Below are 23,012 nucleotides of genomic sequence, written 5' to 3' on the forward strand. Positions count from 1 at the left end.
GTGCAGCTCACAGGAGAAACTCCACAGGTTTTCGCAGACCGACTGCGGCCGGTGTACAAAAGCGCCTGTAGTGGGGACATAGACAGGAATCACTTAAACCCGGATGAATTAACACACTGGCTCCGAAGCCTAGTAGCTAACAGTTTACCCAGAATAAGAACCAAGGCTGAGGCCTGGTTCAACCCCAGAGATTCCCAAGCCACAGAACAGGGAGTGCTTAGGCAGCTGACCCTAGCTTACAGAAACGGCAGAGGGACAAAAGAGCACCCACAAAAGGGAAGGGTTCATGAAATCCGACCTAGCCAAGATAAGAGGGAATGGCGCCACAAGGGGGGCAACTCCTCCGATACAAAACGTACCTGCTTTGGGTGCGGAAAGAGTGGGCACTGGAGAAGGGATTGTAAAAATCCTTGGAAGAATAGCGTAAGAAAGAATTCTCCAGCCCCTGCCCAAAAGACCGAGACAGATAAGCCAGTCCCTCCCCACTCATTCAAGACCTTTTTAACTGCGCTCCGAGCCATGTTAGTTGGCCCTGGAAAGGTAGCCACCGCCACCGGTACCGAAATCCCATCTGCCCCCTCCCAACCAAAACCGTGACTAGGACAGGCACAGCCTGTCCACCTGTGTGCCCTCGAGTATGATGCGTGGGGGAGACTGACCATACAGATGGAAGTGGAAAAGGTTAAAGGGACTTACCTGCTGGACACCGGTGCCTCAAGCACCCTTGTCTATGCAACTAACCCTGCTGCCTCACCTCTGTCTAATGGGGTCCCCTACAGCTTGGTGGGTTTCACAGGCACTGAACAGGCTGGCTCATTCTCCGTTCTGCTCTCCATTCATTTAGGAACACTCCACACTAAGTGGACTTGTGTCCTGATGAAGTGGGAGCAGGAAGGGAGAGGGATCCTGGGGGCTGACTTCGTCCTAGATCACGGGATCCTAGTGGATTTAAGAAATCACTGTCTTTGGGGGTCAGTCTGCACGGGACAGGAGAGTGAGGTGATGGTTATCCCGGGTAAACATGGAAAAGGGACGATGTGCACCATGAAACCAAAGGAGGGTTACGACCTTGAATCACTGGTCAGTAACATCCCTGTAGAATATCAAGAATATGTGAGGAAAAACCTTGCAGCTTTTGCCACTCACAAACACGACTGTGGGAGAATAAATGGGGTCGAGGTTAGCATAGATGGGGACCCCATGACCCGACCACAGAAACAGTACAACTTCCCCAGGGAGGCGGAGGCAGACATGGAAACAGCTTTGGATTCGTTGGTTAAACAGGGGGTATTGAGACCAATAGCTACCCATGTGAACTCTCCATTGTGGCCGGTGGTCTACTCCTCCAGGATACTCTTGGACGTGGAGAAAGGATACTCCAACTGTGAGCAGCACCTTCTAGCCACTCACTGGGCTGTGAAAAGATCACTGATCTTCACAGGGGGGTCCCCTATCACACTCCTTACCCACCATACACCCACCCAAATGCTCCTGGACGGGAGAATCAAGGACGGGACAGTGAGAAGTGCCTACACCGCTCGCTGCACCCTGCTCCTCTCCCAAATGGACCCAAGGGTAAAGGGTCTCTGCGAGCCAAGACTCGCAGCCAACATGATTTATCCAGGGACAGCCCACCGGTGTTCCATAGAAGGGGTGTGGTAAATTAACATAGGCTTTCAGGCTGGGTTACACCCCATAGACCGAAAGATCTATGTGGACGGTTCAAGCACGGTATCTGCAGGTGAACGACTCACAGGCTGCGGAGTTTATGACCCCGAGGCAGGCATTGCCCTGGCGATTAAACTCCCCAGTACTATGAACGCCCAGCATGCTGAACTGTCTGCGATGGTGTATGTAGTCACACACCCCGAAAAATTCCCTACCCCATACACGATTTGCTCAAACAGTATGTTCACATGCAATTCGTGTACGGTGTACCTAGCTATTTGGTCCCGCCGCGGATACACATCCGCAGACGGGAGACCGCTGGCAATTAAGCCCCTACTGGAAAAGATCATGAAAGCCATAGGGTCTACATATATAAGGTGAAGGCACATTCCACCACAGAACCCCGTAGCAAGGGAAACCAGCAGGCTGACATGTTAGCCAAGCAGGGGCCCCGCACGGGCAAGCTCTGGGATCCGTACAACCCAGGACCCATCACAGCAGTCAGGGGCAGGGTAGGGACGGCAGGGAAGGCAGGGATAGCTTTGCCCCTGGACCTAAAAACGGTTCAGACCCAAGACCCCGTCCTCAAAACTGTTCTAAACATGCTAAAGGGGGAAGGATAGATGGCCCGTACGGCACCGCAGCAATTCCCATTAAAGAAGGCATGCTGTTTAGGGGTGAGCAATGGGTAGTACCGCAACAACACCGGAGAGAATTCCTCCAGCTGGCCCACGTGGGTCCAGGAGCAGGACACCCCGGACCTGAGACCACTTGGCAATGAGTGGAACAGGCAGGGTGGTGGCCAGGACTCAGGGAAGACGTCGGCAAGTTCTGCGCTAGGTGTCTGGTGTGCGCGGCCAACAACCCCGACCCCCAGAAAAGAAAGGTGTCTATGGGACATATCAGGAGGATAGAGGGACCCTAGCAGTCGATCCAGATCGATTGCATCGGGCCCCTACCCACTGCCCAGGGAGGCTACAAGTACTGCCTAGTATTAGTGGATGTATTCACCAAATGGGTGGAAGCTTTCCCATGCCGAACAGCCACTGCCCTGGGAACAGCTAGGATCCTGGTCAGAGAAGTGTTCTCCCGATGGGAACTACCACAATACGTGGAGTCTGACCAAGGGAGTCACTTCACTGGGCAGGTGATGCATGAGACCCTCAAGGTACTCGGCATCAAAGGGAAATGGCATGTCACCCACAACCCGCAGTCATCCGGGCCTGTGGAGCGTTTAAACCGCACTATAAAAGAAAGGCTGCACAAAGAGACAGGGGACTCACCCAACGGGTGGGTAGAGGTCCTACCACTGGTCCTCATGGGAATCCGGGCCAGCCAGTCAAAGAGCACGGGGTACTCCCCGTACGAGCTCATGACCAGCAGAGCCATGCGAACCCCCACCCATGTGTTAGCCCCGGTACTCACGGAAGGTCAGCTAAGGGAAGCGAACCAGGACAGCTTTGTCAGGAATCTGTTTGAACACCTTAAACAGATTCACTGGCAGGCTGCTAACAACATGGGAAAACAGCATCGGAGCAACTGACTGCTGCTAGAGCCCCGCAAACACCATGAGTGGGAGATAGGGGACCAGGTTATGGTGAGAAACTACGCTAGAGTAGGGGTCTTTGAGGCACTGTACATAGGACCGTACCACATTGTCGACAAGGCAAGCTCCATGGTCTATGCCATAAAATTGCCCCGCCGAACAAAGTGGTTCCACATAAATCAGTGCAAACTTTTCAACCCAGGGGCAGCAGCTAAACGCAAGGGACAGCCAAAAACTGTAAACTGTGCGAAAGGCAGGGTCCCCCAGCCAACAGCTCCCGACTGTGTAAATCCCACAGGGGATGTGGCAGACCCACAGACTGTACCTAGAGGAGCGGTGAACTGTGTTACCGGAGGAGCTGTCCCTCCAATCATTTGGGACTCGGACGCACCCCCAGCAGCCGGAGCCTTAAGAAGGACTCCCTGCACACCACAGCCAAAGACACCGTGGTCACCAGCGCTCCAATTTAAATGGTTCAGCCCCGGGAAAGGGACCAGCCGCAAAAGGGCACCTAAGGTCAGAGACCAGCCCGCGAGCAGGGTTACCCAGCCGGTAGCCTCGGGCAACAAGGGACCCCCAGAAGAGATAGCGGTGGACCAGCCACCAAGTGGGAGTCCCCAGCCCGTAGCCCTCAACCAGGCAGCCACCCCCAAAGGAGTGGTGTGCTGCAGCACTGGAGGGGACGTTCCCCCGATAGTGTGGGACTCAAACCCACATCCGGTCAGGGTACTTAGGGTTGGACGGTGCAGACCGACCTATTGCCTACCTCGCTGGACACCCAGCGGAAGAAGAAGAAAGAGAGAAGGTAGGAATTAACCTGACCACCCGGAGATGGGTGGCAGATGTACATATATAGCGATGTGAATTTAAGGATGTTTAGCAATATGAATTTAAGTATGTTTAGTGAATAAGTTTAGAATAGTGTAAGATTTATCTGTGTACTGATAAGTATATATGTAGTAGTTAACTGGGGTAAGGAAAAGAATCTACCTATGCAGCTATTAAAAGAAGCACAGGCCGGGTAATGCCCGGGAGTAAGAAGAATCTACCAGTATGGCTAATAAGGAAGCACCGGTAAGATAACAAGTAGAACGACTGTGAGATAAAGCTAAAAGCAGATATCAGTCCACAAGGAACTGAATAAGACAGCCTGTCAGTTAAAGACTATGAGCCCAACTTGGAACTCAGTCACCTTTGTCAAGCCAGAGAGCTTTCTCAGGGCTAGACAATCTGTTTCATGTGCCCCTACAGAAAAGAGGTCAGCATGAGAAGGATCCTAATCCTGCTCGCCCTGATAAGGGTGAGCAGCAGCGACCGAGGAGACATGGAAGAATCCCTCATTTACGGGTGTTTGGGAGGGAGAGCACCGATCGTAACCGCCGGGGGTGGTCACCGCGACGTGGAAGAACTCGCCGTTTACGCCCACGAGGGAATATGGCCAGGGTGGCTGGGATCTAACTCTACCCGCTACTCCAGCCAGGAAGGTTTCACCTACGGGGAGGCCTCACTTCCATGCCCCCGGATGCGGATCATCGCTGCCCGAGTCAGTGTTACAGAGGGAAAGTGTGTGTGTTTGACTTACAAAGGGAACATTCCCCGGGGAAGATGGTGGTGGCTCAGAAAACTCAGCAAGGACGCATGGGACCAATAATCGGACTGGGAAAGACTCAGTAATGATACGTACCGCACCATCACGGGGATACGGGGAGGAGTAAAAGTGTGTTGGGACAAATGGTGGGAATCCGAACAAGGAATTTATGTTTGCATGTGGGGATCAGAGAGTATTTGTCCCGCAGGCATATCGATCACCTTTGCCAGGCAATGGCAAGATGAAGGGGAAGGGATGGAGTGGGACTCGAGCCTACACGGGTGCGCGGTCCCACACTCCCCACTCCCAAACTAAGAGCACACATTAAGAAACCCCTACCCACAACCCCACCAATACGCACAGTAATAGAAAGGTGTCCTACCACCAGCAAGGGACCTGGGAACGGATTAGTATTGGTACCGACCGAAAAGGTGTTATTTCAGGGGGTACATTATGCAGTAGCGTCAGCAATATTAAACCTTACCGAGGTAGACCTGCCTGCATGATGTCCGAAGGAAACAGAGTTGCTATACCAGGCCCTACTTAGAGACATGTTCAAGAAATTTTATGAGTTAGATTTTGGAAATGTAGGCAAAGCAGACCTACACACCCTAAAAGCTAGGGACACCATGGGCTCAGGGAGACCTAGAAGGGGAATCATAAACGACGTTTTCACTACCTACAATACAGCATCCTCTGTAATAAACAGCCTAGATGACATAGAGCTGCAAACACAGATAACAGTTTAAAGACCCAATTGAGGAAAAATCCTGAAACGGGGGAACACTGTAGTAGGATCAGAACTACACGAGGACCAGGCTATTTAAAAGAAATAGTGGCTGAGCTGGAAAAACATGCACAGTGAATGCACTCATACAGGAGGATAGAAACGCTTCTGACCAGGCTGCACAGAATGAGGTGTGCATACTGTATGGGGCATGGTTGTTGGGCGAGGGCCGCAACAACCTTGAGGATTTAAAACAAGGTGTAGTCCCCTCTTGGATCAGGAACAAGCACCTCGCAGCCTTCCACCCGTACAGCAATTCATTAAGCCCGTGCCAGCTCCGCCTAGCCTCTGAAGTCTACCCTGTCCCAATAGACTGTGGAAAATCTAACTACACTGTTATGGGGATAGTATTAAGGATTTAAGGATGCCGGTCATGGTGGGACAGCCCGACCCGCACCAGTATACTGGGTGGAGAACATTGGAGTCATTCAGGGAGGTGCACACATTCGTTTCGCTGCAGTCCCATCCTATGTCACAAAGTGGGAGCATGCTGTAACAGGTACTGACATCTCCGGGTGCCGGAGCCGGGGTGCACACGTTAAACTGTGTCCCCAGTAATTGAGTGCCCATTCAAAGTCACAGTGTGGGTTTAAAGCTGCTGGCGCACAGCCTATTAACTGTACCATGGAAGTAATGGCACAAGACCATGTCCCTCCACAGGTAACATACACAGGGGGTGGGACATATTGTGTCACCACCAGTGCGCCCCACTACCAACATGGACACTTCTGGTGTCCGGTCAGTGACAGCAGTTTTTGCTTCAAACCTGAGGCATCAGTTCAAGTGGCCCACGAACAGATTGTCCCCATTCCTGAACCCTCCACTGTCCACCTCACTGTGAAGGAAAACATTACAAACCTGCAGGATTATGTTGTACGTTTTGGCTATGCAATTTCCCCTCTACACGAACATCTTACCGCTCTGCCAAAAGCTGTAATTATCTCACAAAAACACTTCTATACTCTAGAACAGAAAACCATTGAGATAGGGAAAAAGATTCTTGAGATCACCATTCCGCCTTGGTGGGACCTTTTCAGAAATATAGAGGTCCCAGTCTGGATCCGAATCGCTTCCCACACTTTAGTTATTTGTCAACTCGCGATTATACTTTACTTATGCTGTCTCACTTGCCAAGTGAAACGCAGAGGCAGTCAGGTCAGGCACCAAAGGGTGCTATACGCTCTTTGGCTGAACTTGGGAATCGCGCAGGGAGGGGTGACACCATATTACCATGTTTAATTTGTGTTTCATTTTACTTGCTGTAAACTGCAACATCACAAGTGTTGTAAGAGTGTACCTTTATTTTACTGAACTTAAAACGTGTTTGACTATGGACCTTTATGCGATTTGAGAATGTGTTACGATGTATTTTTATTTGACTTTACTTAAAGTTGTGTATGACTGCATACCGTTATTTTACTGTGGAAACCGAGTAAAAGAGGGACATCATACCCCCTCTATGCTATAACCGAATTGTAATGACTGTATTCGCCTGTATATTGCATTGCATTTCAACGGGGGATGCAGGGTAATGTTTAGCTAGTATAAATGCAGGGAAGGTTGACTCTCGGGAGCAGGAATTTTGCTTACCTTGATTGACACTCAAGGAGTGTAGAGTGTCAACAGCGGGGACTGCAGAGAGCAAAATTCACCAGAACCCCCCCACCCCCCGCCCCTGTGTTTGGGCTCATTTGAATGGAAATTAAATTTGGGACTATCTACCCAATAGTTTGGAACTCTAAAGTGCTTATGGAAGAAACTACAAACTTTAATAGAATTATGAACTTTTACAAGACAAATTCAAGCCTGTGGGCAGACCTAGGGAACAAAAGAAGCCCACTTGATTATTGGAACTGTCTGGGTGTGAATCTTCCTCCACAAGAGACATTACCATCACAGCATTACCCAGAGATGGCTCCCCATCAACATGCATCTGGACAAACCATTTCAGCATATACATCACAAAGAGGCCCAATCCAGCTTGTATGCGAAAGACTAAGCACAAAAGGACATTGCAATTACCAAACTAATATTTCCATCAGGAAACAGTTTTCAAACATCAACCCACCCAAGACATATCAACTTTAACGAGCCCGACAAAATATTACAAGGAAGAACCAGGCCCACTAAAATTGTACAAAGGATTGTGAACAGATTGGGCGGCAAGATTAGAACACTGAAATCGTATAACTGGCCACTGTTTTCAACAGAGGTTAGAGGGAGGAAAGAGAGGAGAGAGAGAGAGAGAGAGAGAGAGAGGGGAGAGAGGTAGTTGCTGCTACCTCATCAAGACAAGGAGAGAAACCAATGTGTTAGTTGTAAACTAACTTCCCCAGCCTTGAAGTCTTGAAGTCCTGAAGGAAGGAAGAACATCACCATCTACCATTAACTATCAAAAGGATTGGTAAGCATAAGTCCCTGCCTGCCCTGGAGTCTAACCTAACTTGAATTAGATATTGGGAGGTGGGAGGTATAATTTTACTGCAACCCCCTTTAAATGTGTAGTGTATAGTACTTTATTAGAGTGATTGTAAGTTTGACCTTGTACCTTTTCTTGTACTGTTCTTCATTAGAGTGATTTTAAGTTTGACCTTGTACCTTTCCTTGTATTGTTCTTTATTAGAGTGATTGTAAGTTTGGCCGTGTATTTTCTCACGAGAGTAATAAGCCTGTATTACCTTGATTGTAATAAAACCAAAGTTCTTATCATCAAAGGAGCGTCCTCTGCATTTTTGTCACACCCCCCAAATAAATCCAGAGTACAGAACCCAAGGGAGGGGGAGCGATTCAAAACCGTTCAAGTTGGTCAGAAGGGAACCTGACCTCCTCATAGAGACCACACCACCGCCCCCCACCCCCGCCCCCACTCCTTACAGCAATTAATGGTTACATATAATTAGTTAAACACTGAAAGCAACTGGTATACTATGTTATATGGAGATTCTATTACATCGGATAGTTATTATGAGATCATCTAGAAAGTATATGGACTGTAGAGAGTCCTAGGGCTGGATTTTCAGCTTTCTCTGTTTTTGGGCGAAAACGTAAGCGATACGTGAAAATTACCATTTTCGCTGCATTACCGATTCAAGGCCTAACTTTAGGCACTTGGCGTCATCGCAAAGGAAGGTGTTGCACAATTATTCAGGGTGCAAAAATACTATCCTCACCTACTTTAGCGCGGGGCCAGGAGCGCTGTGGGAGAGGCCTTGGGAGGGGGAAAAAACATCCAAAAAAAAAATACCAAGACCCTTACCTAACAAATCGTTGCAAAAAATAAAATAAAAACTTTAACTTACTTTTTTTCGAGTTTTCCAACTTACCGCTGCTGGCAGGGCTGCGTCGCTAGGTTTTACCTGGCGGTCTTCTGGACGCGGCATACAGGTCGGGTGAGTGCTGAAACTCCGACGGTAATGCAATCTTGAGTTGTTACACGTCCGGCACAGCTCTCCCCGGCAGTACTTCCAAGCGCCACCGCAAACAAGGAACCGAGGATCGTGACCGGGCTTAGCGACCGGGTTTTCACCACAGAGGGTCAAAACACGGCAAAAATCTGCTCGCAAACCACCCGAAAATCCAGCCAAAGGTGTACAGACCAGGGGAAGAAATTCAGGAGCGCCCCGTTTACCAGGTGCTAATGTTTTTAAAATTTTGTTTGCGCTCCAGGAAGGAAGTGAAATGCTAAATCAGGCACTCTACTTCCTTCCTGAAGTACAATCGGCAGCAGACGGGGCAGTGAGTGGAGCAGCGCTGCACACTGGACCATGCAGCGCTGCTGCAGTGAAAGGCTCCTTCCCCCGCCCTTAAAGGGAAGGGCCATCAGTGCAGGTTCTGCAAAGAAAAAAAACTTACCTTCTCCACGATGGCAACCACGATCAGCCCGGCTCTCAAGCAGAGTGCCGGGCTGATCGATCCCGGGCAGGAACCCATGAAAAAACCTGCAAGAGAGAAGGTACTTTTTTTTTTTTTACTTACTTCGGCTACCTCGCCTTTAAGCATCACCCCCGAAGCGCCCAGCCTCCTGATGGGACACCTCCTGCAGCTGCCGATGTTTTCGCCCGGTGATGCTGCAGGGGACGGAACGCAAATTTGGGTCCGGGGCGATGCATATGACAATGACGTCACAATCTCCAAGTGAAGGAGATCAGGGCGCAATGCCGTACCTCCGTCGCAAAACTCCCGCCGAATATGGCAGAAGTCGATGTTATCACCACGGCCGGTCGTAACCCGGTCAGCAACCCGTTATGGCCACCCGGACGTGATAACGGGAGGCGCTAACGAGGCCAATTTCTAGGTCCAGGTATTTTTTTGTGACATTTTCTTCCAGCTGCCACAATTTATTTTACTACACTTGATGCTGCCATGTTCTAATTTTTTGAATAGGATGTGTACATATGATTAAAATACTTGGATATGGTGATGCATTTTTCTTATATTCCAATATTATTCTGCTACTCCCAAGTGTTGTCACTGATAAATATCACACTGTTGTCCTCAAATTGCACATGCATAATTACAATTAACTAATAATAAGGAATATAAATTTCCTATGGAGTAAATAGCAATTCAGACTACACATACATAATTTCAATCAAATAATTCTGAATTATGTAATTTTTCCTGCAGAGATAAGTAAATTTAATCATAGAGTAAGTAATCAATCTATAGACAGGCACAATAAAGGTGCAGTAAACACTGAGGTCAGAGCTTCAGTCACTTACTATGAACAGCTTGCTTGCCAAATTTGAAATAAAATTGTTTCTGAAAGCTTATTTAAATAGAAGTAAGTTAAACTATGAAAACAAGACAATATTAAACTCAAGAACAACTATTGAACAAAACTTTTTCAATTAAGTTTCACAGATAGAAAAAACTGAGGCCCCGATTTTTACCCAATCCACCTAACAGGAATGGGGCAGGTGAGTGATTAAAATCGTGAAAATCGACCAACCGCTTCCTTCCTGCCAGAAACCGGACTTGGATCAAAATACACCCACAGAAACAGGCGAGTTTAATAACTTCAAGTAGGGGTCCAATAACAAGAACTTGCATTTCTATAGCGCCTTTAACATAGTAAAACATCCAAGGCACATATTAAAGCCAATGACACATTTGGACACCAGTGCGATTTTAACTCCGTGGACCATAAGTCCCATCCAGCAGTAAACGCGCTAAGTAAAAGCTACCAGGATTGGCTTCACATACTGACTGACATGACTGCAAGCTGAATTTAAACAGACACTCACCAGCAGGTACTTGGGTCATTAGAATCTGCGTGACATTACGAGTGGTGCATTTCCAAGGCATTTCTCGGCTTCTACTTTGCTACTTTCTTATTTTTTCCACCCTTACCTACCCTCATTGCTCAACATGGATTCTGTTACTGCTTCACTCCTATGCAATCTGTTGAAGCTGGATCTGGGGCACCATGCTTTGCCAGTGGCTATTAAAGTCACCACCACCCTTACCTTTTTCACCACAGGTTCCTTCCAGTCTGCTACAAAGGACATCACCCACACCTCCCAGTCTGCAGTGCACAGCTGCATCAAGCAGGTTACCAATGCCCTTCCTGGTAGCCCAAACCAACACATTATCTTTGTGATGGATGCCAACATCCAGAATGAGACAGCTCTGGGATTTGCAGCAGTAGTCGGCTTCCTCATAACCAGGGCAAAATAGGCCACTAATGTAGTTATCAGGGCAAAATAAGACGAGCCAGCAGCTTATGTGAACAGGAATGGTTTCCACTCCATCAGTGTGTGCTCACTGTAGAAAGATGTTGTTTTGCTGGCAGCTGCCTTTATTCTGTGACATTCATCTGTTTTCCCACTTTTCCACCCATCCAGAAATGACAGAGGATGACTGCTAGAGGACTGTTCCTTCCAGATATGATTAATAGTATCCCTTGATAATCCCAACACAGTTGAGCAACATAGCTACAAGAAGAAACATAGAACCACCAGGAACATTACAGAACATATCATTAGCATTTTGAAGCAAAGATTCAGATGCCTTGATCACTCTGGGGCTCCGATATGACCCAGACAAAGTGGCCAGCATCATTGTAGTTTACTGCATACTGCACTATCTAGTAATGCAAAAGGGTTGAAGTTGGAGAAGGCATAGCAACAAGTGGTATCATCAGATGAGGAATTGGATGATGTCAATGAAGAACTACAAGAAGGACCAGCAGACAAAGCTGCAGGTTAAAGGCCAGGGAGCAGTTGATAGAGCAACACTTACGATAACCTCCTCAATCTCCTTACCTGATAAATCAGAAAGAATCCCTCAACATCGACATAAGATAGCAAAATGGTTCGGCAAAAGTGAATCCAGAATATTACTTTCAATTAAGTAGTTAGAACAAGGGGACACAGCACAAACTAGCAACATGTAACTTTAGGACTGATATCAGAGAATTTTTCATACAGAGAGTGATCAACACTTGGAAAGGAATGGAGTGGAGGTGAGAACCCTGGAATTATTGAAGAACTAATTGGACAATGCAATGGGGAGTCTATAAAGCCTTTTTGAATGGATGAACTCCCTGTTGGTACATGCAAGCTTGCCCTTCAAAAAAGGCAGTGGGTCAGTGTTAGAGTAGTGAGTTTTGAGGATGTGCATGTCAAGGTATAATAGTGTTGCTGGTGCATGAAAGATGGCAGTGGTGTGAGGAAGTGAAGGAAGTAATAGTGAGGAGAGTAGCACATGCAGAGGGCTGCAGTGGAAACAGAAGGAGGTGGAGTGAAGTTTGCTGCACTATGGAGAAGAGTGTTGGTAATTAGTGAAGGAAAGCGTTGAGTGCTGGTGCTACAGGTAGTGCAAGGCGAAGGAAAGAGTAATGAGAGATACGAGTTAAGGGACTTACCTAGCCTTGTGAGGACATTGAACTTTTCCTACATTTTCCTGCTTCCCAAACCCATGACCTCTACCAACTAGATAGGGCAGCAGGCGCATGGGAACACCATCACCTCCAAGTTCCCCTCCAAGTCACACACCATCCTGACTTGGAAATATATCGCTGTTCCTTCTTCATTGCTGAGTCAAAATCCTGGAATTCCCTCCCTAACAGCACTATGGGAGTACCTTCATCACACAGACTGCAGCAGTTCAAGAAGGCGGCTCACCACCACCTTGTCAAGGGCAATAAGGGATGGGCAATAAATGCTGGCCTTGCCAGGTGATGCCCACATCCTGTGAATGAATGAAAAACAACATTGTTGGCATGTCCTGGGGGCAATGCTTCTTGCATTGCCTTATTCTACCATATCTGTCCAGCTTGCCTTTATAATTTCCTGCCGCCTAGTGGATAGAACACGTCCCTCCTCTGCCAATCTCCTCTACCAATAAGTCCAATGCAACAACAGATAAATGGGGTCAGCATGTTCTGGCTGTTGAATGCTGCTGATCTAGCATTTGTGATCTTTTTAAAAAGACTTGCAGCTTCTCCTGTGCCTGTAATTATCAATCTTCAGTTGACAGTTGCCCGAAGTCAAAGTGCACCTCCTCTTTAAGTGATGCAGGTTGCTTTTAAATGGCATCAGTAATGCACCTATTGACACTCCCCCATCAGGCAAGCTTCCAGTGGCAGGTGGTCAACACGAGTGCCGCACAACCCCCCCTCCCACCATCTTAACCCTCCAATCGTACCATTCTCGCCGGATGTGGGAGGTGGGAAGTATTGGGGGGAGGGGAATTAAATCAGACCAAGTATGTCAGATGTCAGCTTTCTTGATGGGCAAAAAAAAGTTCACAGCAGAAGAGTCTGGAAGGACTGCATAATTTGACATGATTGCCATTCATTCGACTGAGAAGGCCTTGAAAGCAAATTAACAGAGGTAAATTTTATTGACACTTCCAATTTGGTCTAATAAATTTGCAGCATTTACACTGTAAACAAAGACGCAATGTAGATCAATGGAAAATGAATAGTTTCTGAATTAGCTGTAATAGTACGATACTGCTATGATCTGTCTCACAGCAAGACGTTTTAAAAAGGTCACAAATGCTAGATCAGCAGCATTCAACAGCCAGAACATGCTGACCACTTCAGACAGATCTGGTTTGCTTTGTTACATTCATGCTACACTCTTTCCATCTTCAGACTCCAACATTTTATGAATGTTCTCGTGTCCAGCACAGTCAAACTCTTTGGGAGCTCAACTCTAAAATAGCTCAGAAGGATGGGAAGAAATTTTCCTTGCCTTGATAGCTGTAAAAGCCCTAAATTAAATATATTACAAGGTTATTGGTGTCTGTTGCTGTCTATAGACCAGAAATGGTAATGAGATTTTTCAGAATTTCTCTTGACTGAACCTCATTGAATACATCATATTTTTGGACGAGTATCTTCCACAAAGACTTGAACTACATTGGGGCTGAAATTGCAGTCGGAGGCTTCCCGCGGGCAATTGCCTCCGACCCGAAACATTTCTACGAAAGTACCTGATGGTCCGGGAGGAGCGTGGGATTCCGGTGGGGAGGCCTTCTCTTCTCGCGCTGCGAAGTGCGCTCCGGTCCTCGAAGTTCCCACGCAGACGGTGCAGTCACATGTGACTGCTCAGCCAATCAGGTACAGTATTCAAAGCTTTCTCTTTAATAGCAATGGGAACTCCATATCTACGAGTTCTCATTGCTGTTAATGAGAAAAAAAAAAACAAACACACTAAACACGTAATAAAAAATAAAAAACACACCTCACATAATTAAAAATTATTCCGAGTTTTTAAAAAGTTTTTTTAATTATGGTTAAAAATAATTATAATGCAGTGGGCAGGGTTTTTTAAAATAATGTGTGTTTTTTTAATTTAATTTAATTACATTTTTATATGTTTTTAAACTCTTATGCCTATATGCCTGCTTTTATCAGGCGCAAAAATTTTGAGGACATTTGCTGGGCAAGATATGTGTAAATCCCGCAATCTTGCCCTTGCAAATGTCCTCGCACCCGATATGCATGAGATCTGTCAAGATCCAGCTTTACAGATTGGAAAAGCCGGTTTTCAGCGCATGCGCATTGTGCGCTGAAACCCGGCTTTTGCGATGCCTTCTGGGTCCGTACACACTCAGAACGGACCCGGGGAGGCCGGGATTTCCATGTCTTTGACTTGGTGGATCACTATACACTTTGGAAAACCCCAGAAGTTCGCCCATGCTAAGGTTCATTCTCCTAACGATGGAGGATTAGAAATTGCTCTGGTTGCTAGGTATAGCAATATTGTAAATCCATATATGAAGAGTTCCTGTGGTCAGTATTTCTAACAAGTCTTTTCACACCTGTGCTGATAAAAAAGGATTCTGTAAACTGCATTTCAGCAGTTTCATGCAAGGGAATCTTTTTCTTCACAACCTTCTATCAGAGTCTGTTTTAGGATCTTTTGGCTATTTATCCACTGTCGGAATGTGGATAAAATACTTACTTTTAAAATGTTAACAAAATGGAAAATGCTGCAGATGCTGGAAAGCACTGGAAACATTCAGCGGGTCAGCTAGCATCTGTGGAGTGCTCCTTGACAGGCTGCATCACCACTACAGGTGTGTGGTGTAACGGAGTGAAAAATACAGACAGATTGCATGTAAAAATCGCTTATAAATGATAGAAAATGGCCGTATAACATGGAGACTTTAGGTTTTGAGGGAATACATAGAACAGGCTTGTGTGTGTTTATCTTTCAAAGAATGTAGAACAGGCTGAAAAGGCCAGAGCAAGGTCAAACCTGTAAAGACAACACATTCCAAAATGCTGAGATCGATTCCATATGCTACAGAAGATGAAGAGATTGCAGACCACTCAGCAGCCAGTCTGATAAGGGTTAACCAATCAATGTCACTCCAATGATAAGTTGTAGACCAATTAGTGGTTATTGTTTAGTGTTCACGGGGCCAGCATGCCTCGAAAACTATATAATTGTGCGTGAAACCTTTGTGTTTTTGGAAGTTCCTGACTTGGGTTGCTGAGACAGAGCGCTTCCCCGACATATGTTGGAATAAAGATCATTTCGAACCTATCTCTGGAGTCTGTCATCAATCAAGCGTCGATCCTCTATTTCAGTGGGTCTGCTCGGGAGAAAGGAAGATTTCTCCACAACAATTGGCGTAGGCTTGGCAGGATCCGCTGGCACCAGAGTGTGGCCAGCAGAGGTAAACCAAAAGGGGTCAACATTTTAAGTTACCACCCAATAGTTAGGGTTCAACCCGATGCTGGTCGCCCGGTAAGACTGAGGTATCCGAACAAATTTGAGACAGACCCAGGAGAAGGTGCGATCGGGTCGGAACGTACTTGTAAAGCTGCGTAACTATAAAGCGAATCGCAGAGTCAGATCTATTAAAGAGCAGAAAAACAAGCCACGCAAGAACCAACTGAAAGCAGTGGTAGGGAGAAACTCGTTAGGTTTACGATTTTAAAGGGATCTCTGAAACAACCATGGATTGGGGACCCGAGGGGTCGATTACTCAGTTCTTAGCCGATGGCCAAAACAACCATTGGGGACCCGAGCGGTCGATTACTAAGTTCTTAGCCGAGAGAGATAAGAAAAAAGAGAAAGATATGAAAGTGTGTGTATTTGTGTGGAAGTTTTCCTGACTGTGGAATGCTTGGGGTGGGAGTTAATGAATTTTTTATTTGTCTGAAAGCCTGTTTTTTAAAAAGAAAGAAGAATCTGTAAGTTTGTTTTAGCCCCCCCCACTTTTTGGATATGGAGCTGAAAGCTTTTTTAACCCTTTGTAATGTTGTACTGGATCTGCGAAAATTGTGTACCTAGAATTGAACTAGACTTTAAGTTAGAAACGCAGGTGCGGATTTATTTTGATTATGATTTACGGAGCCATGAAACGCACAAAAGATGGGTTGTTTAACAAAAGATAAAACTTCAGCCTTAAAGTTACGGTTGCTAAAAGAAAAACAAATTGAATGTTTTAATTGGATTACCAAAAAAAAATTGTGTGGTCTTGTTTTAAACAATTTGAATTGTTACAAAGCACTGTCTTTTCAATGTGGTTATTGCAAGCAAATCAATTTGAACGTTTAAAAGCACCATCTTCTATAGTGTCCCTTTTTAAAAAACGCCTGCATAAATTTCTCAGAGCTACAAGCTAAGGGAAGTGCTGCCCTCTTTTTCCTTTTGTGTAAAATGTGTGAAGTTTGCTAAATATAAAAAATAATTCAGTATTTTTACAGTTCATTGGAAAGGCATCCGAATATAGAAGAATACGGAAACTGACGTCAAATTTTATCTGCTCGGTATTGTGCTTAGTTCATCATCATAGGCGGTTCTCGAAACGAGGATGACTTGCTTCCACACCAAAAAAGGATAAGTTCACAGGTGTTCCAATGAAGGACCTAAAGTTCCAGGTCCTGAACTACATCCTGAAGGATGGAAGATGCATGTGTGTGGATTTTTTTTAACATGTGGTGGCCGTTGCACACCAGCCACCACACGGGTACCTTGACAGAACTAGGTCTCGGTCCAGTGGCAAGGATTACCCAAGACAACTGGAGACCTGCTCTGCTGCATGGACCTAGCGCAGACACATATTGCAGTGTGGGCTGGACTGTGCTGCTGTGTTTAGTTAATAACATATTGGCTATGGGAAAGAAAAAAAAACATATTGGTCTGAATTTAATTAAGGTTAACTAACCAATGAAAACTGGACTTTCATTGTGATCACAGTAAAATTCTGGTTATTTCAAAGTGTGAATGTCCCTAGTTTCAGATATGAAACTTACCCCACATTGGAAAAACAGATAAAAGACACTCTATGTTGATAATGAATTTTGCGAGGAAAAATAAAAGTTGCCATTTGGTTGTTTGGGAAATTTTATTCTAAATTATGGGAAAGTTTCGAGTTCAGTAAAAGAAATTTAAATTTCGGGTTTGGAAACCTTTTTAAAATAGATGATACTGGACAGTTTGGAAATAATGCTAGACAGTTTAGAAGCAATCTAAAATGCCGTATTCTCTGATGAGAGACAGTCTTGCCCGAGGTGGGGTGATCGAGATGAATTGCAAGCACTTGTCTCTCATATCAGGAAAGGTTTTTAAAAAAGAATTACACGAAGTCACGTAATGACGTCATGCCTTCTTACAAACCTGCAAAGGAGTTAACCCTTTCTGCTGACAGCTGTTTTATTTAGTTCACCAAACAACTTTAGCATCGCTGCATGAAATTTTAAAAATATTGGACATTATTAATTTAACTTGCTTAATTGGAAGTGAATGTTTTCCCATGTGCCAGAAGGAAAATAAATAGTAACAGTTATAAAGAATGTTTTAAAAATGTGCAATGACTGGGACCAAGTTAGAACGTTTGATCTATATTTTCTATCTTTATTGGGATGTGTAAAATGGAAAGAGGAAGTAAACATGCTTAAGGGACAGGGAGAAGCCACTCCACAGGGAAAGGAGGGGTGGAAGCAAAGGGGATTGGTAGAGGCCGCAGGGCTCCCCACACAGTAATAAAAATAAAAGCGCACCGCAAGGTAGAATCCCCGGAACAGTTAGGGAATCAAAGAGCTGATGAAGCTGTCAAATTGGCAGCTGAAATCAGAGGGGTGAGAAGAAACAGTTCCCGTAGCCAGTTGTGTCATTGGGCCGGAGGAAGTAAATATAATAGAATTGCACAAAGAAACATCCAGGGAAGAAGTACAGGAATGGGAAAATAAAGCTGCAACAAAGGGAACAGACAATCTCAGGTGGTGGGGAGACCGAGTGGCTGCCCCGAAATGTATATAAAACAGCCTGCTAGGAATATATCAAGACTGAGCACATACTGGCCAATCCAACATGATAGAGAATATAGAAAGATGCTGGTGTTGGCCAGGAATGAGGAACTATGTAGCCAAGCATTGACAGAGATATGTTATATATGTCCAGCATAATGCATGGAAGCTCATAAAGGTACGAATGGGACACCAGTTAAGGCCCACAAAACCATGGGAAAACCTACAGATAGATTTTACTGGACCCCTCCTGAATTCTAGGGGAAAAACATATTGTCTAGTGGTAACTGATCAAGTTACACAATGGGTGGACGCCTTTGCCACAAGTGATTGCACCGCCAATATCGTAGCAAGAATATTTGCAGAAGAAATAATTCCTTGCTGGGGTGTCCCCCTCCAGTTAGACTTAGATCAGGGGACACACTTCACCGGGAAAGTAATCCAACATACATGCATCTTGCTAGGGATTGCACCATGGAAACCGTGGAAGCACAATGGGGAAAGACACACGTGGCATATGCAAGCAATGGAGAATGCTGTGTAACGACTAATCAGAAATCCTTTAAGTACAATCAGCAGGAATGCTAGATCCCCACTGCTACATTCTGCTTTGTTCCGGAAATACCTGTGCGAATCGGAAAGGAGGAATTGGTAGACATACATTGATGAAAGTCAACATCGATACAGATATCAGGAGACATAAAGGAGGAGCTCACCAAGTACATGTTTGGGCATGAGGTGTCCCCATTACCAGAACACCTCATCAAACTGCGAGAAACAGTTGCCAAGAGTCAGAGAGTCTACTACACTCTCAGGCAGAACAATCAGGACATTCAGAAGGATATCGAGGACATTAAGGTCACCACATGGTGGGATAACCTATGGAACTGGGAACTGAACATTCAAATTCATCCTTGGATAAGGATAATATCTCATGTACTTATCGTGATTCAATTACTGATTGTGCCATATTTGGTGTGTTTGCAATGTGCTGCAGCAAGAAAACGGAAGGCCCGATGACTAATAACGACAATTAAGGATGGTCAACCTCGGAGCAGGAAAATCTTTATGAGCAGAGGGTGGACAAGGGGCGCACTGTTTGAGGTTTGAAGAAACATGTGATGGTACTCCAGGCTAGATGGCCACTGGTCAAGGAAAACTGGAGGGTGTTCTTTATCAAATCTCAACGGTATGGCCTGCTTGTGTATAGCCAAGGGCCATAAGGGGGGATTGTAACAGGGTGAAAAATACAGACAGATTGTATGTAAAAATCACTTATAAATGATAGAAGATGGCCATATAATATGGAAACTTTAGATTTTGAGGGAATACATAAAACAGGCTTGTGTGTGTTTATCTTTTAAAGAGTGCAGAACAGGCTGCAAATGCCAGAGCAAGGTCAAATCTGTAGAGATAACACATTCCATAAGGCTGAGATCGATTCCATATGCTACAGAAGATGAAGAGATTGCAGACCACTCAGCAGCCAGTCTAATAAGGGTTAACCAATCAATGTCACTCCAATGATGAGCTGTAGACCAATTAGTGGTCGTTGTTTAGTGTTCACGGGGCCAGCATGCCTCGAAAACTGTATAATTGTGCGTGATACCTTTTGTGTTTTTTGAAGTTCCTGTCTTGTGCTGCTGAGACTGAGAGCTTCCCCGGCATATGTAGGAATAAAGATCGTTGCGAACCTATATCTGGAGTCTGTCATCAATCAGGCGTCGGTCCTCTATTTCGGTGAGTCCGCTTGTCAGAAAGGAAGATTTCTCCACAACAGTGGGTAGCCTGGTCCTGCATCCTGCCACCAATATAAGGAGGCATCTGAGCAGAGTAGCTAGAAAAGTCACATGAGCTGTCAGCAGTAAAGAGGACAGCATTATGAAGGCAGATTCTAGCCAAAGCACCTTTCCTAAGTCTTGGAGCTGAGTGCCCACTGATTAGCGGAAGGACAGATTTGAATGTTTCAGCTAGATCCTGAGAGCTACCGCCCTAAAGTTCTCTACAAATAGTCCCCCAAAGCCAGTGGTCAACGATTGAATTTGCATGCACTGATTGGTCTGGAGGCTTCTGTCAAGGCGGTGCATACAAATGTTTGTAGTGCCATGACTCACTCCAGTTGGCACTACATTGTATCGTATCATTGTCAGATATTGGCATTGAGGATAGGATGGGACTCAGCCATGACCTCTACCATCTGTCTTAGATGATCATCATTGAATCCAATTGAGTGTGATGCTCATCCAACATCCTTCTCTTTAGAGCAGGACCAAGAGATCTGAGTTTGCACGTTCGCAAGTCAGAGGCTGATTTCTGTGGTGCCTCTGCTTCCCACTGTCTGATCCTGACCTCCAACTTTCTGATCTGTACCTCTGTTAAGAGGGCATCCAGGCCAGAATTCCTAATGGTAGCTGCTCTTCTTTTGGTCCTTGTTGGCATCCTTGTTACGCACATTGACAGCTTCCTCCAATGCTGCAACCAACCCTTTATGCAGGTTTTATATCCGCTTTTCAAGCTATTTCCCAATCTCCCCCCAATGTGGAGATCATTTACGCCCATTTGGGGCCTAACTCCCGCCTCTTCTCCAATGTATTGCCTCCCCAGCATATCTGAAGTTTGCAGGCTGGATTCAGACAGCGTAGGCACCTCTCTACATGGAATTTGGTGACCATGCAACTTAAGCAGGGTCAGCACGACCACCTGATTGCAGATATAAGTCCTACCCATCTCACTTCAAGCAGTGCAATGATGTTATGAAAGTTTCAGGCCCATTAAATACAGGAAATACAAAAGTAATGAAAAAAGCAGAACACGAAAGATAATTTTCAAAAACAAAACAAATGAATATGGTAATGTTCCATATATATTCATTGCTTTTCACTTAGCTATTTTTTTGTTTTTGTATTTCTAGTATTCATGTTAGCTAATATGTTAGTTCCTGTCCTTTGTGTATTATTATTATGTTATTGTCTATTTTCGTAGGTCTTCTGTTTTTATGAGTCAGTTTGCTCTAAACCTCAATCGCCCCTCGTAAAGAGGTGCAGGATCAGAGTGGTTGCACAGCTTGTCATAAACAGAGTGTAAAAGTTGGGAATTTGGTGAAAGTGGGAATTTGGTGCAGAAGGGGAAGAAGGGATTGCTTTTTGCCTCCAATACTTGTAGTGGTTTTTGTAAGCTTTAGACAGTCAGTATTTAAAATCTTGTCAAGTGTTTTAGAGCTTTGTGCAAATTAGTGTGCAAAAAAAACTTACAACAGATTAAAAAGTAGATATAAATAATCTATAAATAATGAAATGAAAGGGATAGACAAGATAGAGGCAGAGAGGTTGTTTCCACTGGTCGGGGAGACTAGAACTAGGGGGCACAGCCTCAAAATACAGGGGAGCCAATTTTAAACCGAGTGGAGAAGGAATTTCTTCTCCCAGAGGGTTGTGAATCTGTGGAATTCTCTGCCCAAGGAAGCAGTTGAGGCTAGCTCATTGAATGTATTCAAGTCACAGATAGATAGATTTTTAACTAATAAGGGAATTAAGGGTTATGGGGAGCGGGCGGGTAAGTGGAGCTGAGTCCACGGCCAGATCAGCCATGATCTTGTTGAATGGCGGAGCAGGCTCGAGGGGCTAGATGGCCTACTCCTGTTCCTAATTCTTATGTTCTTATGTTCTTATAGACCAGATATAGCAGAGCAGGTTGTGTGCCTGGACTGCAATAAGCGAGACTGCCCCGAACGAACACGTCTGCAGTAGGTGTCTCAGTCTTGAATCTCTCCGGCTCAGAATCATGGAGCTGGAGTGCAAGTTGGAGACACTCTGACACTTAAGGGACGGAGAGGAGTATCTGAACAGTTTGCTCCAGACCTCGTCACACCTTGTAGAGAGGTGTAGGATCAGAATGGAGTTGGTGTGACCCATAGTGTACAGAGTAAAGGGAACCCAGGTGAGATAGAAAATGAGCATCCACAGAAACTGATCCTATCCAACACACATAATGTACTTGGTGCGGGGAAAAAAGAAAGAAAAAAGGAAGGAAAGACAGACTTGCATTTATATAGCGCCTTTCACGACCACCGGACATCCCAAAGTGCTTTACAGCCACTTTTGAAAGTGCAGTCACTGTTGTAATGTAGGATGCTGTCCAAAAGGGGGAGGGAGGAGGAGAAGCATAATGTGGTGGTTGTGGGGGATTCAATAATTAGGGGGACGGATAGCATCCTTTGTTAGCAGGGTCCAAAGTCCCGCATAGTATGTTGCCTACCTGGTGCCAGGGTGAGGCGCATCTCGAACCGGCTGAAAAGATATTGGAGAGGGAGGGGAGGATCCAGTCATATGGTCCATATTGCGACCAACAACATAAGAAAGAGGTCCTGATGGGGAATTCCAGAAAGATGGAGCTAAACGAAAGAACAGGAACTCAAGGGTTATAATCTCTGGATTATTACCCGAGCCATGTGTAAATTGGCACTGGGATAAACAGATTAGGGAGTGGTGTGGGAAAGAGGGGTTCCATTTCATGGGGTACTGGCATCAGTACTGTGGCAATTATATTAGGAAAAAGAGGGTGGTCAGAAGCAACATGGGCTCCTCGAAAACTGATAACGGTGATATTATGAAAATAAGGATTTGGCGGACATGTTGAATAATTACTTTGTGTCAGTATTTACAGGAGAGGAAGCGGCTAGCATGCCAGACAAATCAAGGAAACTAAT

At 45.5% G+C, this 23,012-nt stretch overlaps 1 protein-coding gene across 1 annotated transcript in view; it reads right to left on the reverse strand.

Moving 5' to 3' along the window:
* Window positions 1-23,012, reverse strand: part of cacna1db (calcium channel, voltage-dependent, L type, alpha 1D subunit, b) — a 760,213-nt gene that overhangs the window by 408,676 nt on the left and 328,525 nt on the right. The gene's annotated exons all lie outside the window — the stretch shown is intronic.

Source organism: Pristiophorus japonicus, chromosome 12, assembly GCF_044704955.1.
Source record: "Pristiophorus japonicus isolate sPriJap1 chromosome 12, sPriJap1.hap1, whole genome shotgun sequence".
Classification (NCBI taxonomy): domain Eukaryota; kingdom Metazoa; phylum Chordata; class Chondrichthyes; family Pristiophoridae; genus Pristiophorus; species Pristiophorus japonicus.